This window comes from Somniosus microcephalus, chromosome 13 (genome assembly GCF_052327205.1).
Source record: "Somniosus microcephalus isolate GS21.2 chromosome 13, FLI_Smic_1.0, whole genome shotgun sequence".
Lineage (NCBI taxonomy): Eukaryota > Metazoa > Chordata > Chondrichthyes > Squaliformes > Somniosidae > Somniosus > Somniosus microcephalus.
In genome coordinates, this window is record NC_140999.1 from 48408306 (window position 1) to 48427707 (window position 19402).

At 44.7% G+C, this 19402-nt stretch overlaps 1 pseudogene across 1 annotated transcript; it reads left to right on the forward strand.

Annotated features, from left to right (window-relative positions):
- Positions 1-146: 146 nt before the first annotated feature.
- On the forward strand, positions 147-9609 carry LOC147108302 (perilipin-3-like; annotated as a pseudogene). Its single transcript, XR_015080564.1, has 7 exons — positions 147-224; positions 1047-1242; positions 2621-2703; positions 5508-5745; positions 7415-7599; positions 8023-8163; positions 9102-9609. The product of XR_015080564.1 is annotated as a perilipin-3-like (transcript).
- The last annotated feature ends 9793 nt before the right edge of the window (positions 9610-19402 follow it).

A 19402-nucleotide genomic window follows, 5' to 3' on the forward strand; every position in this document is an offset into this window, starting at 1 on the left:
GGACCTTTCCTGTTCTATACTGTTGAAGTTTCTGTAATACTTTAGGGGATTGGTGTCCTAGAAAACTTGGAAGAAATGTTTTCATCTCTGTCTGTGTGTGTCTCTCTCTCTCTCCCCCTCTTCCCCCTCTCCCCATCTCTAGGGTTTTGTGGCTCATCATGGCATCGGCAACAGCAGAAATTGTTCCAAAAACTGCAGAAGACAAAGAAAATGGGAGCCAACAGGTACAGCGTGTGTGTGTGTGGAGGGAATGTGATGACGCTTTTTTGGGTGTAATGTTCACTTGCTTAATCTGCCAACTTGTAAAGCTATGGACGCACTATAGAAAAATAAGGGGTTACCGAGTTAGGGTTTGCCTTTTTTTAAGTAATTGCCTGTTCTCTGCTAAGTATAAGCATGAGTAAATTTGCTATAATATGCTGTTCCAGTAGTTAATGCCCATTACTTAATCCAGTGACTGTTGGCCTTGCCTTTCCCCTAGTTGTGAGATGACTGGCTGTCTCCTCTGCTAGCTATGGCAAGACTGCTACTAACTACAACCTTGAATCCTGGTTGGGTGTGATGGCTTGGCTCCATGAGTGCAGCTCAAGACCAGAATGTGCTCGTGCTACAAATCTCCTGATTGCACCTAAATGTTTACCTGCACTCACTTTTCTAAAAATAACTAATTACAGTTTTGTAGCTAGCTAGTTAACACACATTGTTATCACTTGTATAGTGGGCTGGGTTCAGGGCCAGTTAGTTTAAACTAGTTGAAGCAGAGATCTATATCTTGACTGTCCTGCACCCTGAACTGAAAATGGTGCTGTTCCTTGGTTTGTGACTGGCAAGCTGTTTTTTAGTTTCCTGAAAGCATCTTGATTTCATGTCCTGCCCATAGTTACTAGTTTTGAGGATATACTTTGATACTAACTATATGTAGATGGTGAAAATTAATGTTCATAAGTTGGACCATGGAATAATTGTAGAATAGATACTTTGATGTAAGCAGATGCTATTCTTTCAATATACCAATGCCTGGGCAATGATTTTGACTTCTGTTTCAGAATGTGGTTGATCGGGTGACGAGCCTGCCGCTTGTGAGCTCTGCCTGTGACCAGGTATGTGCTGCATACACTAGCACCAAGGAGAGCTACCCTGCTGTGAAGACTGTTTGTGATCTGGCAGAGCAGGGAGTGAAAACTATTTCAGCTGTAGCTGCCAGTGGTGCTAAACCAATTATGGACAAGCTGGAGCCTCAAAGTAAGGAGTTATGAGGGTTTTTATAAACTAGGCATGCCATCAATAACCATACTAGACAATACAGAAGAAACAGTGTGGTATACAGTGCTCCTTGGCTGGGAGTAAATTGAAATGAAGTAAATGTACACTTCACTTGAATCTGAGCAGTCACAGCTATGCATAATTTTGGCTCCTTGTAGATAAGGTCCAGTTCAAATAAATGCAGTTGCTGCTTTTCCCAGGCTATTGGATGAGATGTACCCAACTATAAGCTCCTGCCCCTCCCTCCCGGAACCACAATAGGGTTCCCCTTGTCCACACCTTTCACCCCACCAGCCTCCACATTCAATGGATCATTTTCCACCACCACAAGTGATCCCGCCACCAAACACATCTTCCCCTCCCCTTTCAGCATTCCGTAGGGACCGCTCCCTCCGAGACACCCTAATCCAGTCCTCTATCACCCCCAGCACCCCTTCCCCTTTGCCTGGCAGCTTCCTGTGCAAGAGATGTAACACCTCCCCTTATACCTCCTCCACCCTCCCCTCCCACTGTCCAGGGCCCCAAACACCCCTTCCAGGTGAAACAGCCATTTACTTGTACTTCTTGCAATCTAGTATATTGTATTCGCTGCTCACGATGCAGCCTCCTCTACATTGGGGAAACCAAATGCAGATTGGGTGACCGTAAACTCTAGGAACAGCACCTCATGTTCTGATTAGGCACTTCACAGCCTTCCGGACTCTCTATAGAGTTCAACAATTTCAGATCATAACCTTGGCCTGTATTACATTTTTTTTACTTTTTTTTTATCCACACCTTTTGTTTTGGTTTCCTCCCCCTTCCCCCTGGCCCCTTCTCTCTCCCCCACATGGCAGCTGTCTCCCATTCTGCCAGTGCATTTCATACCTAATCTAGAGCTGTCTTTTGTCTCCACTAGTCCTATCACCATCTTGTTTTGAATACCTCTTAATGTCTTGTCTCTTGTTCTCTCCCAGCCCGGCCTCTTGATCTATTTCATTCCCTGTGCCTCTTTAGTCTTGATAAAGGGTTTTGACCTGAGACGTCAACTCTAATTTCTCTCCATTGATGTTGCCTGACCTGCTGAGTTTATCCAGCATTTTCTGTTATTTAGTAATGTGCAAGGCTTGGTTATAGATGTGAAAGGTGGCTAACCACACATGCATTGAGACTGCTCTAGTCAAACTTTCATCCTAATTTGAAATTGAGAGCATTTTATGTTTTGAATTCATGCTAACTGGCATCATGAATACATTTGCATTGTCCTTCCTGGAGCAGTGCCATGACATTACTTCTGCTGCCAGTATATGGCAATTCTCTTTACAGGCAAATGGCAGAACTGCAGCCACTCTGTCCTGGATTTTTTTTGACTGTTCAGTTGCAGCAGCCAATGACTATGCCTGCAAAGGCTTGGACAAGCTGGAGGAGAAGCTTCCTATCCTGCATCAGCCGACAGACCAGGTTAGTGTTGTATAGTTGGTTTATAACATCAAAGGAGAAAATGCTATTTGCTCTTATGGAAACTTGTAGCTTAATAGGTCCTAATCCAGAGTAGCAAGGGCACAATGTCCTCTGGGTGGGGGACTTCAATGTCCATCACCAAAAGTGGCTCAGTAGCACCAGAGCTGGCAGAGTCCTAAAGGACATAACTGCCAGTCTGGGCCTGCGACCAAGTGAAGTCCCGTCTTCACACTGAACACCCTCCATGTGGTACGGCACTACCACTGTGCTAAATGGGATAGATTCAGAACAGATATAGCAGCTCAAAACTAGGCATCTGAGGCACTGTGGGCCATCAACAGCAGCATTGTATTTCACCACAATCTGTAACCTCACGGCCCAGCATATAACCTCACGGCCCAGCATTACCACCAAGCCAGGGGACCAACCCTAGTTCAACGAGTGTAGAAGAGCATGCCAGGAACGGCACCAAGTGTACCTAAAAGTGAGGTGCCAACCTGGAAAGCTGCAACACAGGACTACATGCATGCTTAAAAAGCAGAAGCAGCATGCTATAGATGGGGGCAAAGCAATTCCCACAATCAAGATCAGATCAAAGCACACCAGTCCTGCCACATCCAGTCATGTATGGTGGTGGACCATTAAACTTACAGGGGAGGGGGAGGAGTAGGCTCCAAGAATATCCTCAATGGTGAAGCCCAGCACCTGTGCAAAGGACAAGGCTGAAGCATTTGCAACCAACTTCAGCCAGAAGTGCCGAGTGGATGATCCATATTGGCCTACTCCTGAGGTCCCCACCATCACAGAAGCCAGTCTTCAGCAAATTCAATTCACTCCATGTGATATCAAGAAATGGTTGAGTGCACTGGATACAGCAAAGGCTAGAGGCCCAACAACATCCCAGCTATCGTACTGAAGGCTGTGCTCCAGAACTAGCTGTGCCTCTGGCCAAGCAGTTCCAGTTCAGCTACAACACTGGCATCTGTCTGACGATGTAGCAAACTGCCCAGATATGTCCTGTCCACAAAAAGCAGGACAAATCCAACCCGGCCAAATACCGCCCCATCAGTCTACTCTCACTTTCCATCACTTTGCTGATGATTGTCATCGACAGTGCTATCAAGCGGCACTTGCCAATAAGCGGCTCACTGATGCCCAGTTTGGGATCCACCAAGACCACTCTGCACCCAACCTCATTACAGCCTTGGTCCAAACATCGACAAAGGAGCTGAATTCCAGAGGTGAGATGAGTGACTGCCCTTTACATCAAGGCAGCATTTGACAGTCTGGCATCAAGGAGCCCTAGTAAAACTGAAGTCCATGGCATTGGGGGAGGGGAGAAACGCTCCACTGGCTGGAGTCATGCCTAGCACAAAGGAAGCTGGTTGTGGTGGTTGAAGGTCAATCATCACAGCCCCAGGACATCACCTGCAGGAGTTCCTCAGGGCAGTGTCCTAGGCCCAACCATCATCAGCAGCTTCATCAATTAATCTTCCCGCCAACATAAGGTCAGAAATGGGAGCTGATGCTGATGACTGCACAATGTTCAGCACCATTCACAACTCCGATTAATGAAGCAGTGCATGCAACAAGACCTGGATGATGTTCAGGCTTGGGCTGATTAGTGGCAGGTAACATTCATGCCACAAGTGCCAGGCAATGACCCTCTAACACACGAGTCTAACCACCTCCCCTTGACATTCAATGGCATTACCATCGCCAAATCCCCCCACTATCAACATCGTGGCTGTCACCATTAACCAGAAGCTTAACTGGACCAGCCACACACACTGGAAACGAGAGCAGGTTAGAGGCTAAGTATTTTGTAGTGAGTGTCTCTCCTCCTGACTCCCCAAAACCTTTCCACCATCTACAAGGTACAAGTAAGGAGTGATGGAATACTCCTTACTTGCCTGGATGAGTGCATCTCCCACAACACTCAGCTTGACACCATCCAAGACACAGCAGCCTGCTTCATTGGCACCTGATCCACCACCTTAAACATTCACTCCCTCCACCACTGGCGTACCATGGCTGTAGTGTGTACCATCTACAAGATGCACGGCAGCAACTCGCCAAGGCTTCTTTGGCAGCATCTCCCAACCCCACTACCTCTTCCACCTAGAAGGACAAGGGCAGCAGGTGCATGGGAACACCACCACCTCCAAGCCACACACCATCCTGACTTAGAAGTATATTGCTAATCCTTCATCGCTGGGTCAAAATCCTGGAACTCCCTACCTAACAGCACTGTGGGAGTACCATCATCACATGTACTGCAGCGGTTCAAGAAGGCAGCTCACTGCCACCTTCTCGAGGGCCACTAGAAGTAGGCAATAAATGCTGGCATGGCCAGAAACACCCTGATCCCATAAAAACGAATAAAAGAAAAACACTACTTTTAGTATCTTTAATTGATAATCTTCTTCTGTGCTGACTTGTCAGCTATCTGTTTGGTCCTATCTCCTTTTTTCTTAAATAACTAATGGGAGTCCAGGTGAGCTCTCCTGGTTCGATAGTACCTGTGAATTGTGCACTTGAACAGGCAAATGGCCTCTGATTAATATCAACCAGAGGACACCCCCTCTAAATAATTAACCTAGATTATTTAAGCCCTGGACTTTGATCCTGTGACCATTTTTAGTAGACGTTGGGTGACAATTGTCTCCATGATTAAGTCACTCATAGCTGAAGCCTCTATTCAAATGCTCACTTGATCAGTTGGAATTAAACCTTCTTTAGAATGGAATAACTTCATACTTGCTAGCCTATATTTTTTGACCTGCTATTCCATGATATTACAGGTCCTTGCTGAAACAAAGGCACTAGTGACATCAACCATGACTGATGTAAAAGAATCAATGATGGGGGTTGTAGACATGACGACAACTGCAGTACAAGGCAACTTGGAAAGAACTAAAGCAGTTGTGGTTGAAGGTGCCAGTGCTGTGGGTCAGCTGGTGGCTACTGGTCTGGATATTTCTCTCTCCAAATCTGAGGAGCTGGTTGATCACTGTCTTCCCATGACCAAGGAAGAGCTAGGTAACTACAAACCTGAAACCTTTACTACATGTCACTCTCTCTGCTAGTTATAATGACTGAATGAATGCCCTTGACTGTGTTGCATTTCAATCTGCTTCAATGAGCCCATATTGAATACGCCAGGTTGGGTAGTGTCATCTTCTGCTATTAAGTAATAAATGCTGCTTGAGGTTTTTCCAAAAATCAAATCTTGCTTAGGGCATGGCTAATCCTTGACCAACCCAGCTTGAGTTCTCCTGTTGCCCCTTCTATTGGCACAGCAAGAGCCCCAGGTGGGCAGAGGAAACGCTTCAAGGACACCCTCAAAGCCTCCTTGAAAAAGTGGAACATCCCCACCGACACCTGGGCATCCCTGGCCCAAGACCGCACAAAGTGGAGGAGAAGCATCCGGGAAGGCGCCGAACACCTCGAGTCTCTTCGCCGGGAGCAAGCGGAAGCCAAGTGCAAGGAGCGCATGTCAACCCAAGCATCCCGCCCCTTCAACCACCGTCTGCCCCACCTGTGACAGACTGTAGGTCCCACATTGGACTCCTCAGTCACCTGCAAACTCATTTTTAAATTGGAAGCAAGTCATCCTTGGTTCTGAGGGACTGCCGAAGAAGACCATGAACTTGCAACTGTATCTCCTGGGGAGGAAGGAATATTCTTGCAGGTGTCTTCTCTTAGGCAGCCCCTCTGAACTGAGGCTGACTTGCTTCCACACCAAGTTCTCTGGTGACTTGAGTCCAATGCGGGACCTAGTCTCTAGCAGTATGGCATTCCGGTCTGTTGCTGTTGGAGTTGTCCATGAGGGCCCTGATGTTCCAGGTCCTGAACTTCATTTTCAAGCGTGATGATGCCTGTGGGAGTTCTTAATGTGGGGTGGCCATTGCACACCAGCTACCACATGGGCTTGACCGAGCAAGGTCTTGGTCCAATGGCAAGGGGATACAAGATTGGAGACCAGGCTCTGCTACTTCAGCCTAGCATACACTCCCAGGGCAGGATCCTTCCAATCTGCTAACTATACAATGCTCAGTCTAGTCTGGGGTAGCTCAGCAGTCAAGAGTGTCATACAACCATTCTCAGCAAGTCCTCACATGATTACCTTCTATCTCACACCATGATGTGATGAGGCTGATTCCCATATTTGGGCCTCTGTTATGAGCAGATTCATGCAAGTTTCATTCACTGAGGAACAAAACACTGAGGAGGCACAATATAAGTCTTTAGAATGCTGAAAGGACAGTCGATGTAGATATAATCAAAATGCTGTGGATGTTGGAAATCTGACACTAACAGAATCAGTTGTATACATATATGGTTGGAAAGTGAACTGGGTGTTATAGGGATAAATATAGATGGCGATGACCAAATATTCCAAGGGAACTGGGGAAGTCCTGTGCTGCTGGGATTGTGGTGGCAGAGGGTGCTTTGAGCATGGATGGTCTTGATATCTGTGGAGGATGGCTGGCCAAGGCTGAATATCAGAAATGTAGAAGTGGCTTCATATTGTTAGTTGTTGCTTGATTGATTTTGGGGGAGATTAGGCAGTATTTATCCAGATCTTTCCCAGAGATGAAATGGGTGGACAGAGTCCATTATTGTCTTGATTGTACATGGTTCATATATTGCAGTAACAAAGTGCTGCCTCCTGATATCTAGCCTAAAGATTCTGATTTTCTTTCAGCAAAAGTGGCTACTTCTGAAGGTTCTGACACTGCGACAGTACAAGAGCAGAGTTATTATGTACGCTTGGGCTCTTTGTCCTCAAAGGTTTGTAATCGTGCATACCAGTGTTCCATAGCCAAGATACAGCAAGCCAAGCAGAATGGTCAGGAGACCCTCTCTCATCTCCACAACCTTGTAGATCTGGTAAGGAAAAAACTGTCTTGTGCAGTCTGTATGTGGATGCCATATTAGCTGTGCTCTTGCACTGCCAATTTTGCATAAAGTTCAACATCACTAATCAATTGATTCCTGTTTCATTTCACCTTCAAGGATAAAGATTGGAGACTACAATCTAACATTATGCCCTAGATAAGTCTGACTTGTACACTGTGTAGCTTCAACATGCCTGAAAGATTGTCCTACTGGAGATCTTGTTCAAGTTGACATTTTTCCTCTTTACACCCCCCCCCCCCCCCGCAAAAAGTGTCTGCTCCTTTTGCATAGTAGCTAAGTTCACGCTTCACCCCATTCTGGTTGGCTTTTCCTCTGAATACACTAATTCACCCTTTAACCTTGATTGCTAGAATGCATGACTATCCTGACTAAATGTGACTCATGTACTTCTAGATTGAAATGGCCAAGAAAGAAGCAGAATCAGCACATTTCAAGCTACAGGATGTTCGAGCAACTTTGAATCTGATTCTGCTTGACTGGAGAAAGCAGCAGCCAGATGGCCAAGCAAAAGAGGAGCTGTCTGAGAAACCTGAAGTAAGAACTTGAGCAATTGCTAATGTAGAGGCAGTCTGATGTGTAATTTGTCTTTTCCCATCCTCTTCTCCCCTGGAAGTTCATGATGTCTAGCAATTGAGATGCTAAAGAGGCAACCACTGTCTCTTCACCCTCCTTGTGAAGGATTTTTGATAAATGCCACCTAGGCCATTTCTACCTGCAGTAACTGGATCAGCACTGCTATTTCAGCAGGTGACTTGCCCTGCACCAACACATGGCATCTTGTGTTCAATAGCTCCAACTGTCTGCATTTTCGTATATTACATTACCCATATGCATGTACCATGTCCACCTAGTTCAGTTCAAATACAATGTATGGTACCACTTTAAAAGCATAACTGTCAGCTTGGCTGTTAGTAGCCCCACTCGTGAGACTTCAACATAACTTGGATAATTTGGTGTAGTATCAGTGTTGCAATCCTGAAGAGGCATTAAACCAATATTGTCTGAGCTAGTTAAAGATGAACATAAAACATGCAATGGCCTTGATCCAAGAGAAGTTTCTCACCTACCCAACAACTTCATTTGTGTTGCCTCCTTGAGAGCATTTGTCTAAAACTAACTACACTTCAGGATTTCCCTTTTTTAGATCAGAAAGCAAGAAGATATCTGTTTAAACTTGCACCAGTTTGGATTAGTGAGGAACTATTTGGTTGGCACACAAGCATTTAATGGTAGTAGGGCACACTTCAATGTTCTTGGATCCATTCTTCTTGATATTCACTAACTTGTCAATGGCCAGGCACTCTGCCCCCTTGTCAACCCCCCCCCCACCCCCTTGGGAAATTCCATGAAGTTTGCAAGCAATTTGACTGTTTTCATTGCCTTCCAATGGGCAAGTAATACCAGGATAAATATAAAACTTGCTTGTGCAACATTGGGTACAGATTGAAACTTAAACTTTTTTTTAATTCTAGCAAATTGAATCCAAAACACTGGCTATGATTCAGAATTTCTCTGATCGGCTACAAACCATCTGCTGGACCCTGGCTTCGAATGTTCATGGTCTTCCTCAGAATATTGAAGATCAAGTGCAGCATATCTGTAAACTAGCAAAAGAGATCAACCGCTCTTTCATCTGCCAGCTCCTTCCAGGATCTGTCTACACCATTCCTAGCAGAGTAAAGAGCAACTGCTGAAGATCCGTGAGGCAATGGATGGGGTGATGGATTATGTGCTTCACAACACTCCCCTTAGCTGGCTGGTGGGACCCTTTTTTCCACAGCTGACAGAAGGCCAGGAGCCAGTAGAAATGAAACCCACTGGAATTGACAAGTCTCAATAGATTGGGGTCTTTTCCTTGTTAGGCTGGATGCTTGAATTGAAAGCCTTGCTGGCGTAGTTGTTTATCTCTAGCACTTTTTTCCAAACTAAAGTACATTGACTGCAAATACATTCAGTATAACGTTGCCTTAATCTTGGCTGGCTTTATTTAGTGGGCTAACTGTTTAGGGTTTTGAAGCAACTTCATTTGTATCTAGTGTTTTTTGCAGCTTGGTAATTTGTAAACATGTGACTAGTTTACACTAAATGCAGTGAACAAGTGTCTTGCAATTGCAACTAGTCTGCCTTAATATGAAGATACTGACTAATGGCTCTATGCAATTTTGTAATTATTGTAATAAACCATTGCATGTAAAATGAACCAGTGTAGTGCAAATCTAATTCTACCCATCTGACTCCAGTACAGAAACCCTATAAAGCAGCTGTAGGATATTGGATTAGCTTATGCCTACTTGCTGTAAGTAAACCCCCAGACCTCCATTCCTATGGTGACTGTTTCATCAGACCATCACATCTGTTCTCATTACTGAAGTGACTGCATTAATTAAAAATTACTAACCACCTACTTGCAGTGGCATTCCAAAAAATTCAGCTACTGATTGTTTTCTGGGGTCTAGCTTATGACCTAATTGGTGCAATAACTTTATAATTGTCTTCAGTTTACTTTTCTTAGTACTGGCTTTCACACTAACTAACTGTGGTTTGTAGATTATGGAGTAAATCTTTAGGTTTTGCATTTGCCAAACTTTCCTTTGCATCTTCTTGCAGGCCTTGGGTAGCCCTTGCATTTCAGGCTCTTTGGTAACTCTCAATACATTGCTATTTGGGGAACTGACCAGGATGACTGACTAGATTGTAATCTTGTGGAATGTGATTGTGAAGTCAGAAGCTATCCAATTCATTCTGCAAATGTAACATTCACTTGCCTAGGTAAGGGTTTTTTGGGTCAAGTAAATGGCTGCACCTTGCTGTGTCTTGACTGAAGATGCTTTTCAATTAACATCCACACTTTACTACATGGAGTGAGTAGTATGGCTGATCAATATGCTTCAGCTCTAGGACCTTGGTTAAGTCAGTCCAAACCAATGGGAAAATGTTCCTATTGATGCAGTGCCACTGGGCTTATGAAGGACATTGCAGGGATGAAGAAAATGTTTAATTCCCTTTACTTCAATGTTTCCCAAATATTTAAGGACTATCCTTGCAAATTTTTGACCAGTAGCAATGAGACTGAATATTTAGTTTGCATCCTGTACTCCTTCTGAAGCAGCTGTTCAAAATTGAGGTCCTGACCACTGGGATTCTGGTCTTTGAAGCCTGGGTGACTTGGTCTTAAATTCAAACATGACAGACTAACAGATATTAAATAGGTGCTGTTCTTGGCACTACCTCAGCAGTGGATGAATTCTAAACCCTAGGTTCTAAGCAAATGAACAGTGCTGTGTGCCCCACCCCCTGACTTCCAGGTTTCCAAGTGGCCCTTGGACAATGCTTGAACACCTGCTCCACAGACTTCAGTGTCATAGGATTATTCAATGGGTTCCACAAGAGCTGGAGTAAATGAAGTGAGCCTAGAGCACACTGTCCTAAAGGCACAAAGACCAAGTTGCATTTGAACTAGAATCTCCAGCAGAGATCTGAATGATGCAACCATGTACAATTGGAAAACTATTAGGTTTAGACTAAATATAGCTTGTTTGGCACTGCTGAAATGTCTGCTTACATTATGCTTGAGTCTGTAGTGGACTTGAATCTACAGACTTGTGACTGAGTCTCCTCAACATGCAAAGAATAAAGTGGGTTTTTTTTCTCTCGCACGTGCTCTTTCTCGTAATGTAGGACTGTTTTTTTATATATTTTGATGACTACCGTGCTGGTGGCATTAAACTTCATTTTGACATGTGGTTTTGCAGCCATTTCAATTATTTTGACTTGTGGTGAGAGCAGGCTTGGTTTAAAGGGAGCTGGATGTGTTTCTGGTGGTGGCTGTGCAGAAAAGATAGATGGTTTTGGATGATGTGCCTCTAGGTCACCTGAGCTCTTTGATTTGCTTTGGGGATTCCGAATTGGATTTTCCGGGGAGGGGGGGTGGGAGTGATGTTGGCAGCGCTAATGAATAGGCCCAGGGAAAGAGCTTGTTGCTTGGGAACATCAACTGGTGCTGAAGCCCAAACTCCTTGGGACAGTGTTAAATGTCTCCCTCAACCTGTGTACCAAAAATTTTGCCCACCTTTAAATAGTGCTCCCCAGCCCCTTCCTGACCTAAAGTTCCCCTCTACCTGTTCCTAATGGCAGGCGCTAAGGCAGGGGGCGTGACTCAATATCTGGTCCGGGGTGTTGCACGCTTGACTGACGTCTCAATGTGCAGGAGTTCGTGGCGGTAGTTCAGTGCCGCTGCAAAATGACTGCTCAATTTTGTGGGCGGTGCTAAAATTGCCACGTTCAAGTAATGTATATACCTTTTAAGGGGGGGAAACTAGTTTTACAGCTCATGTATACTGCAGTACCGGCAGTAACCACACCTGTATATAACTGAGTAGTAATCTGTACAGATCAGTTGCAGTGTGAGCCACGTTGAGTAAACACCTGTTTGTACCGTTCACCGCAGTCCGTGTCTCATTATACACGGACGTAACAGTTCGGGCACTAAGTTTTTAGCACCAAGTGCCCCCCACCCAGCACTAACCAACCGCATTTTCCCCCAATATCTTTAGCACAATGTTAATTGAGCTTTTCTTTAACTTGTGGCATACATTTTATCCTTGGTGCTGTATAATGCAATTTAAGTTACTATTTCACTTGTCAGTTCTTGTCCTGGGCAGGTTTATTCTGGTTTTTAAATAAAGGGTTTAGTGTTAATAGGAGTTGTGTAAAGGTAATTTTCTATTTGCTTTAGGCTGGAGAAATGCAGACTGATGTTTTCCCCCCCCGCCGCCCCCCTCCAATCCAAGCAATTGCCTATTGTGGTTGGTGATCAGATCAAGGCTGCTGACAGTTTTGCAGATGATTAAACACTTGTGCAATAGCATTTGCTTTGGATGTTACAGTAGTCACTGACTGCAGTCCTCTAGTTTCAGCTAACCTCTCCTGATTATAATTAGCTTGTGCATAGTTGCAAGATTCTTACCATTCTCTATGGAAAGCCTTACTCCATGTTGAATGTCTTTCACCAACTGGGACCTGACCAATTTCAAATCTAATGGGAGATTGAGGCTGCTACTTCAGAGCTTATAACTATAGTCAGGATGGTTACTGATCATCAATGACATTCCTGATGGTTATACACCCACTGTGGTGTCATTGGCAAAAATCTTTGACTTGTATCTGACATGACAATTGATGGGTTGGAAATTCAACTAGAGTTGTACAAATTGTTTGAAATCACAGAAACCCCACAGTGCAGATAGAGGCCATTTCGGCCCATCGAGCCTGCACCGGCACATATCCCACCCGATCCCCGTAACCCCACGTATTTAATCCCCCTAACACTAAGGGTCAATTTATCATAGCCAATCAACCTAACCCGCACATCTTCAGACTGTGGGAGGAAACCAGAGCACCCGGAGGAAACCCACGGAGAGAATGTCTGTGTGGAGTTTGCACAGTCACCCGAGGCCGGCTGTGAGGCAACAGTGCTAACCACTATGCCACCGTCTCTGCTATAGAGACGGCACTTCTAAATGCCACTGAACTGTCGGCCATCCCAGAATGGGATTTGAGGAATGTCAACTTGTCATGTAAAGTCATTAGGACACTTGCTAGTATAAACTAATTTGCAATACTGAGGTGCCCAGCATAAGTTGACCAACCTAGCTGAGTGGAAAGAATACATTAGCCTGGAATTTGTGGTCAGGATGACTGAATTGGCAGTGTTTGCCATAATTCTGCCTTTGAAACTGACCAACTTCAGGATTTCCTCATGCACCAAATCCTGCCCTGTGTGTGGACAATCTAATCACCCAAATCCAGGAAACTGACAAACTTTGGCTCTGCTGCAGAAAGTACACAAATTCCCCACTAAAAGTTAAACCTAAAAGGATTAGATGTTGAGGAAATCTACATATTATAAGGGGTTAATTTCAGGTGCTTGCTGGGTAAAAGTTTTCAGACTTGACACCGGTCAAGAGTCGATGTGTAACTAGAGCTATTGCACGTACTTTGATTACAGCCAAGGACAGATGTCTGCCCACCTAATGAGAATGTAGAAGTGAAACAATGGGTTCCGTTTGAAGTACCCAGTGACCTGACAACTTGCGACCGTAAGCAAACCTAGCCTCCCGATACATGATTAAGATTAAAGAGGACCTCTGGTTATACGATTCATGTCCTGTTATAGATTAACGGTTGACTTATGTGTCCAGGATCCTTCTGTCAATATGTCGTAAGACCTGATGATTAATCTAAAATGTATCCTGATTGAGGAACAAAGGAATGTCAATTAAACTTGTTTGTTACACTGTATAAATATGGAACGCTTACGCTGTATCATTGGAATAGTAGCCCCACCCCTTGAGTGGAGGTACTGATTCCCCTTGCAAGTGAAATAAAAGGCCTGTCCGTCTGACGAATCCAAGAGTGTATTGAGTCATTACCCAGAGCTAAGAAATAAGGCACTTCAACAATGTAACTGGGGTTTTCACAGTGAATTGGCTGCTAAACAAATGGGCCTGGAAAACTCATTTCAATTTTAGTGAAATTTGTCCCTTTTAAATTCAAGAATTTTCAAACTAAGTTTCTGTATTTTTATTTTAGGGTTTTTCCCCATGTGAGAACACCATTCTTTGTTTTGCTCCAATATTTTTGACAACTTAGTGTAGGTATTCGGGTTCAATTAAGTAGGTATTGGATGAATGCCTACTAAATAATCGAGTTCAGCTTCAGGAGAACAATCAAGAAGTTCTTTAATGCAGGAAACAGATGAAATACAGTGCCAATATAGATGGATGCAGGAGAGCTAGTAGGTACGTCTTAACCCAGCAGGGACACCACAAGGACCGAGTCCACAGTCCTGTGGATTGCGTGATGATGTCATCACGCCCGGCCGCGTTTGCCCACGCTTGGGCGGTCACGTCAGCACGTCTACCCGGAACTGTAGCTGGCCGTTGCGGCCGAAGTCGTGGGAGCAGGAGGCCGAACTGGGCCGGCGGCCATCGTGGGAGCGGGAGGCCAAATTGGGCCGGCGGCCTCCGCAGGAGTGGATGGTCGAGCTGGGCCGGCTCGCATCTAGGTGAGTCACGTGACGTTAGTACGCATTCTTAATGGGTCAACGGCCCGAACAGGTAAGCTATATATCCCACAGTTAAGTTAAAGGGAATTATGTATTATAAGGGACACCCAGTGGTACCGCCACATTAGAATATTAAGAGCTTGCTCACTTCCTTGTTTGCTACCTGAATTCTGCTTTTAGATTGGCTGCTTAGACAGCTGGTTGATGTTACAGCAGTTCCCACAAGGGGATTCCCAGTCTGTTGAATTGAATGTTGGAAAACCCGAAGTTCTCTACAGGATAGAGATCCTCGTGCGAAGCTTACTGCGGGGTCAGCAGCAAACTCCTCTTGTTTCACCACTGACTGCAAATTCTGGGCCACTGTTTCCCAGGTTGGCTTAAAGCAAAAATCCCTACTAACGTCAAGGCACTTAACCTTTTCCCGAGGCTAGTCTGAATCCTATTGGGGCTGCCTGGGAAGGTATTAACTTTCTCCTCACGAAGTGCTGGCCCTCACTATGCACACTAGTTCTCAGTAGGATCTATCTTTCTACCATTGTAGGTGCTCACTTAAATGTCTATTTGGCTGTGTTCTTTAACAAATGGAAATGTCTGTGTGGAAATGGTCCTCCATCTTGAAAGGTATCAATACCTAATTCTATCTATGCACTTGACATGCCAACATTCCTGGTGGCTGAAGGGGCAAAACCAGTCTAATCTATGCAAGGGGATTCTTGAGACACAATGTCCTATAGTCTGTTGAATTGAATGTTGGAAAACCTGGAGTTCTCTATATAGGATAGAGATCCTTGTGCTGATTAAATCCCTGGAGGCAGCTGGCTGCTTCCAAACCATCAGAAGCCTCCTTTCCTCATCAGAGCTGACATATTTGGGATTATTGGTATCTGTTCTGTGTACTGCATGCAAATGTCCTTTGTTCAAAGCCCAGATCTCACAGCAGTTGCATCAATTGCCTACGTTGATATTTATCATATTACCACTGACCATCTCTGTTCCCCCAAGAAATAGTGATTTATCATAGTTGTGACAAGCAGGCAGTCTTGGGAATAATACAGCCGAAAGCTAACACGTCTGACCATATAGCACTCCCTTGGGAAGCTCTGGAGTGAGGTTTAAACCTGAATTTGAGCTGTACAGATGTGCAACTAAACCTTGACACAGTCTGCTTCAACTATTGTCAACTTGTTCGGTTGTAAATGAGAACATTGAGTGCTGTGTTTCATCCTATAGGTTGACAAAAAGGCAGTGATGACATTTAAAATGCCAGGGGCCATATGGCAACAGTGGAAGGGCAAAATGGCTTTGAAAGGTTCAAAACTAGTGGTTCAGGGCTAGAACTGGCCAAATTATGGCTAATTTGGTATGAATCAAATGTTCACTAATTCTGCTTAAGTTTTTATTTGACAGAATTTTAATTTATGCTAATGGAACTTTATGCACAATCTCTTATTGAAGAGTTACTTATTTATCTGTCTCACCTGCAGTGCTGTATATTGGAGCCTAATGTTTTCTCCCAATTCCTAAATTTAGGATTTCTCTCTCGTGTTTGAGAAAAATGTGCTGCAGCCGAAGCTTGGTGATCAAGTCCAGTCTTAATCTTGAATATGAAACATTTTCAAAAGGTCAACTTGCGTCTAGGACCTGTAAATCAGCCCTGACTTCTATGACCCAGTATGTGCTTACACCTGTAATCTTTGTAGTGAGCCTAGGGATCCAAAAATAAAGTAATTTTGGGTTGCTGTTTCTTAACAAGCCTTACGAAACGATCTTATTTGAGAGACAGTAGAATAAAAAAAAATTCTTGGTTGGGCCAAACGGCTAGTGAAAACGGTGATCAGAAGCAATGACTCTGTAGAATTACAGCAGACAAATTTTCTTCTATTCCTCAAGGTACAAAAATTAATCATTTTGACTACTTTTTAAACTGCAAAGGAGACTGGACACAGGCCACTGTCAGTGCTGTTGAGAAGGTTTTATTAATGAGTATTGACTAGATGTGAGTTGATTTTGTGTTGGACAACTTACCAAGTGCATCAGGCATATCTTGTGACACTAGAGCTGCAGTATCCAACACCAGCAACCCTTAAAGGGCTGCTGGGTGCATTGGGCACGTTTCTGGCTGGAGGGAGAGGTTGGAGAACACCAGTGTAAAGGGTAACAATGCCTCAATTTGAAAATCCTTTCAGTGCCTACTGTGTAGAGCACCACTGATGCATCTTTGGGTGAATACCTGAGCGTGGTGCCAGTTGTTGGTCCCTTTGGTAAGTGATCGGCACATTGAAAGTTTCAGGGAACCAAGGGCCCTGTTTACTCAGGTGCATTGAACAGCTGCTACTGTATTATTGGCACCAGAGTCTGGAATTTGTTGCATCTGGCCTATCTCTGGCTTCATACCAATTAATCATAGGAACAACAACAAACTAAATTTAAATGTGTCTCTTCAGCTCAGTTGTCAATTAAACATACAAATAAAACCCACCAGATGCATCATAGAATTCTAATGGTACAACACAGAAGCAGGCTATTCAGCTCATCATACCCGGGCTGGCTCTTAGGGAGAGCTATCAAATTTTTTCATACCTCTGCTGTTTTCGCTATTCCCGTGTAATGTTGCTCCCTTCAAGCACTTAGCCAATTATCTGTTGAATATACTTCCACCACCCTTTCAGCCAGTGCATTTCAGATCGTAGCGTTAATATATTTTAAAATAATTTCTTCTGTCGTCTCTGCTCCTTTTGCCAATCGCCTTAAATCTGTGTCCTCTGATTACTGACATTATAGCCAGTGGAAACAGTTTCTCATTTACTCTATCAAAACCATTCAGGATTTTGAACATCTCTACTAAATCGCCTCTTAACCATCCCTGCTCTAAGGAGAACAACCCTTACTTCTCCAGTGTCTCCATATACCTGAAGTCTCTCATGCCTGGTACCATTCTCTTAAATCTCTTCTGCACCCTCTCCAAGGCCTTGACATCCTTCCTAAAGAACTTGGGCTGTATTTAATGATGGTTTTGCACCCCATCAGTCTACTTTCAATCATCAGCAAAGTGATGGAAGGCGTCATTGAGAGTGCTATCAAGCAGCACTTATTTACCAATAACCTGCTCCCTCATACCCAGTTTGGGTTCCTCCAAGAACACTTGGCTCCTGACCTCATTGCAGCCTTGGTCCAAACATGGACAAAGGAGCTGAATTCCAGAGGGAAGGTGAGAGTGACTGCCCCTGACGTCAAGGCAGCATTTGAAAAAGTGTGGCATCAAGGAGCCCTAGTAAAACTGAAGTCAATAGGAATCGGGGGGAAAACGCTCCACTGGCTGGAGTCATACCTAGCACAAAGGAAGATGGTTGTGGTGGTTGAAGGTCTATCATCACAGCCCCAGGACACCACTGCAGGAGTTCCTCAGGGCAGTATCCTAGGCCCAACCATCTTCAGCAGCTTCATCAATTGACCTTCCCTCCAACATAAGGTCAGAAATGGAGATGTTTGCTGATGAGTGCAGTGTTCAGCTCCATTCACAACTCCTCAGATAAAGAAGCAGTCCATGCCCGCAAGCAACAAGACCTGGACGACGTTCAGGCTTAGGCTGATAAGTGGCAGGTAACATTTGCGCCATAGAAGTGCCAGGCAATGACTATCTCCAACAAGCGAGAGTCTAACCACCTCCTCATGACATTCAACAGCATTAAAATCACTGAATCCCCCACCAGCAACATCCTGGGGGTCACCATTAACAGAAGCTTAACTGGACCAGCCACATAAATACTGTAGCAAGAAGAGCAGGTCAGAGGCCACGTATTCTGCGGCGAGTGTCTCACCTCCTGACTCCCCAAAACCTTTCCACCATCTACAAGGCACAAGTAAGGAGTGTGATGGAATACTCTCCACTTGCCTGGATGAGTGCAGCTCCAACAACACTCAAGAAGCTCGACACCATCCAAGACAAAGCAGCCTGCTTGATTGGCACCCCATCCACCACCTTAAACATTCACTCCCTCCACCACCGGCGTACCGTGGCTGCAGTGTGTACCATCTACAAGATGCACTACAGCAATTCGCCAAGGCTTCTTCAGCAGCACCTCCCAAACCCACGACCTCTTCCACCTAGAAGGACAAGGGCAGCAGGCGCATGGGAACACCACCACCTCCAAGTTCCCCTCCAAGTCACACACCACCCTGAATTAGAAGTATATCGCCGATCCTTCATCGTCACTGGGTCAAAATCCTGGAACGCCCTCCCTAACAGCACTGTGGGAGTACCTTCACCACACGGACTGCAACGGTTCAAGAAGGCGGCTCACCACCACCTTCTCCAGGGCAAGTATGGATGGGCAATAAATGCTGGTCTTGCCAGCGATGCCCACAGCCCATAAATGAATTTTAAAAAACTTCCTTGCTTTTGCACTCTATTCCTCTCTTAATAAAAGCCAAGGATCCCAAATACTTAACAGCCTTCTCAACTTGTCATGCCACCTTCAAAGATTTGTGCACATGCACCCCTAGGTTTCTCTATTCCTGCACCCTTTTAAAATTGTACCATTTAGTTCACATTGTCTTTCATCATTCTTTCGACCAAAATGTATCATTTCGCACTTCTCTGCGTTAAATTTCACCTGCCATGTGTCTGCCCATTTCACCAGTCTGCCTATGTCCTCCTGAAGGCTGTTGTTATCCTCCTCATTGTTTACTACATTTCCGAGTTTTGTG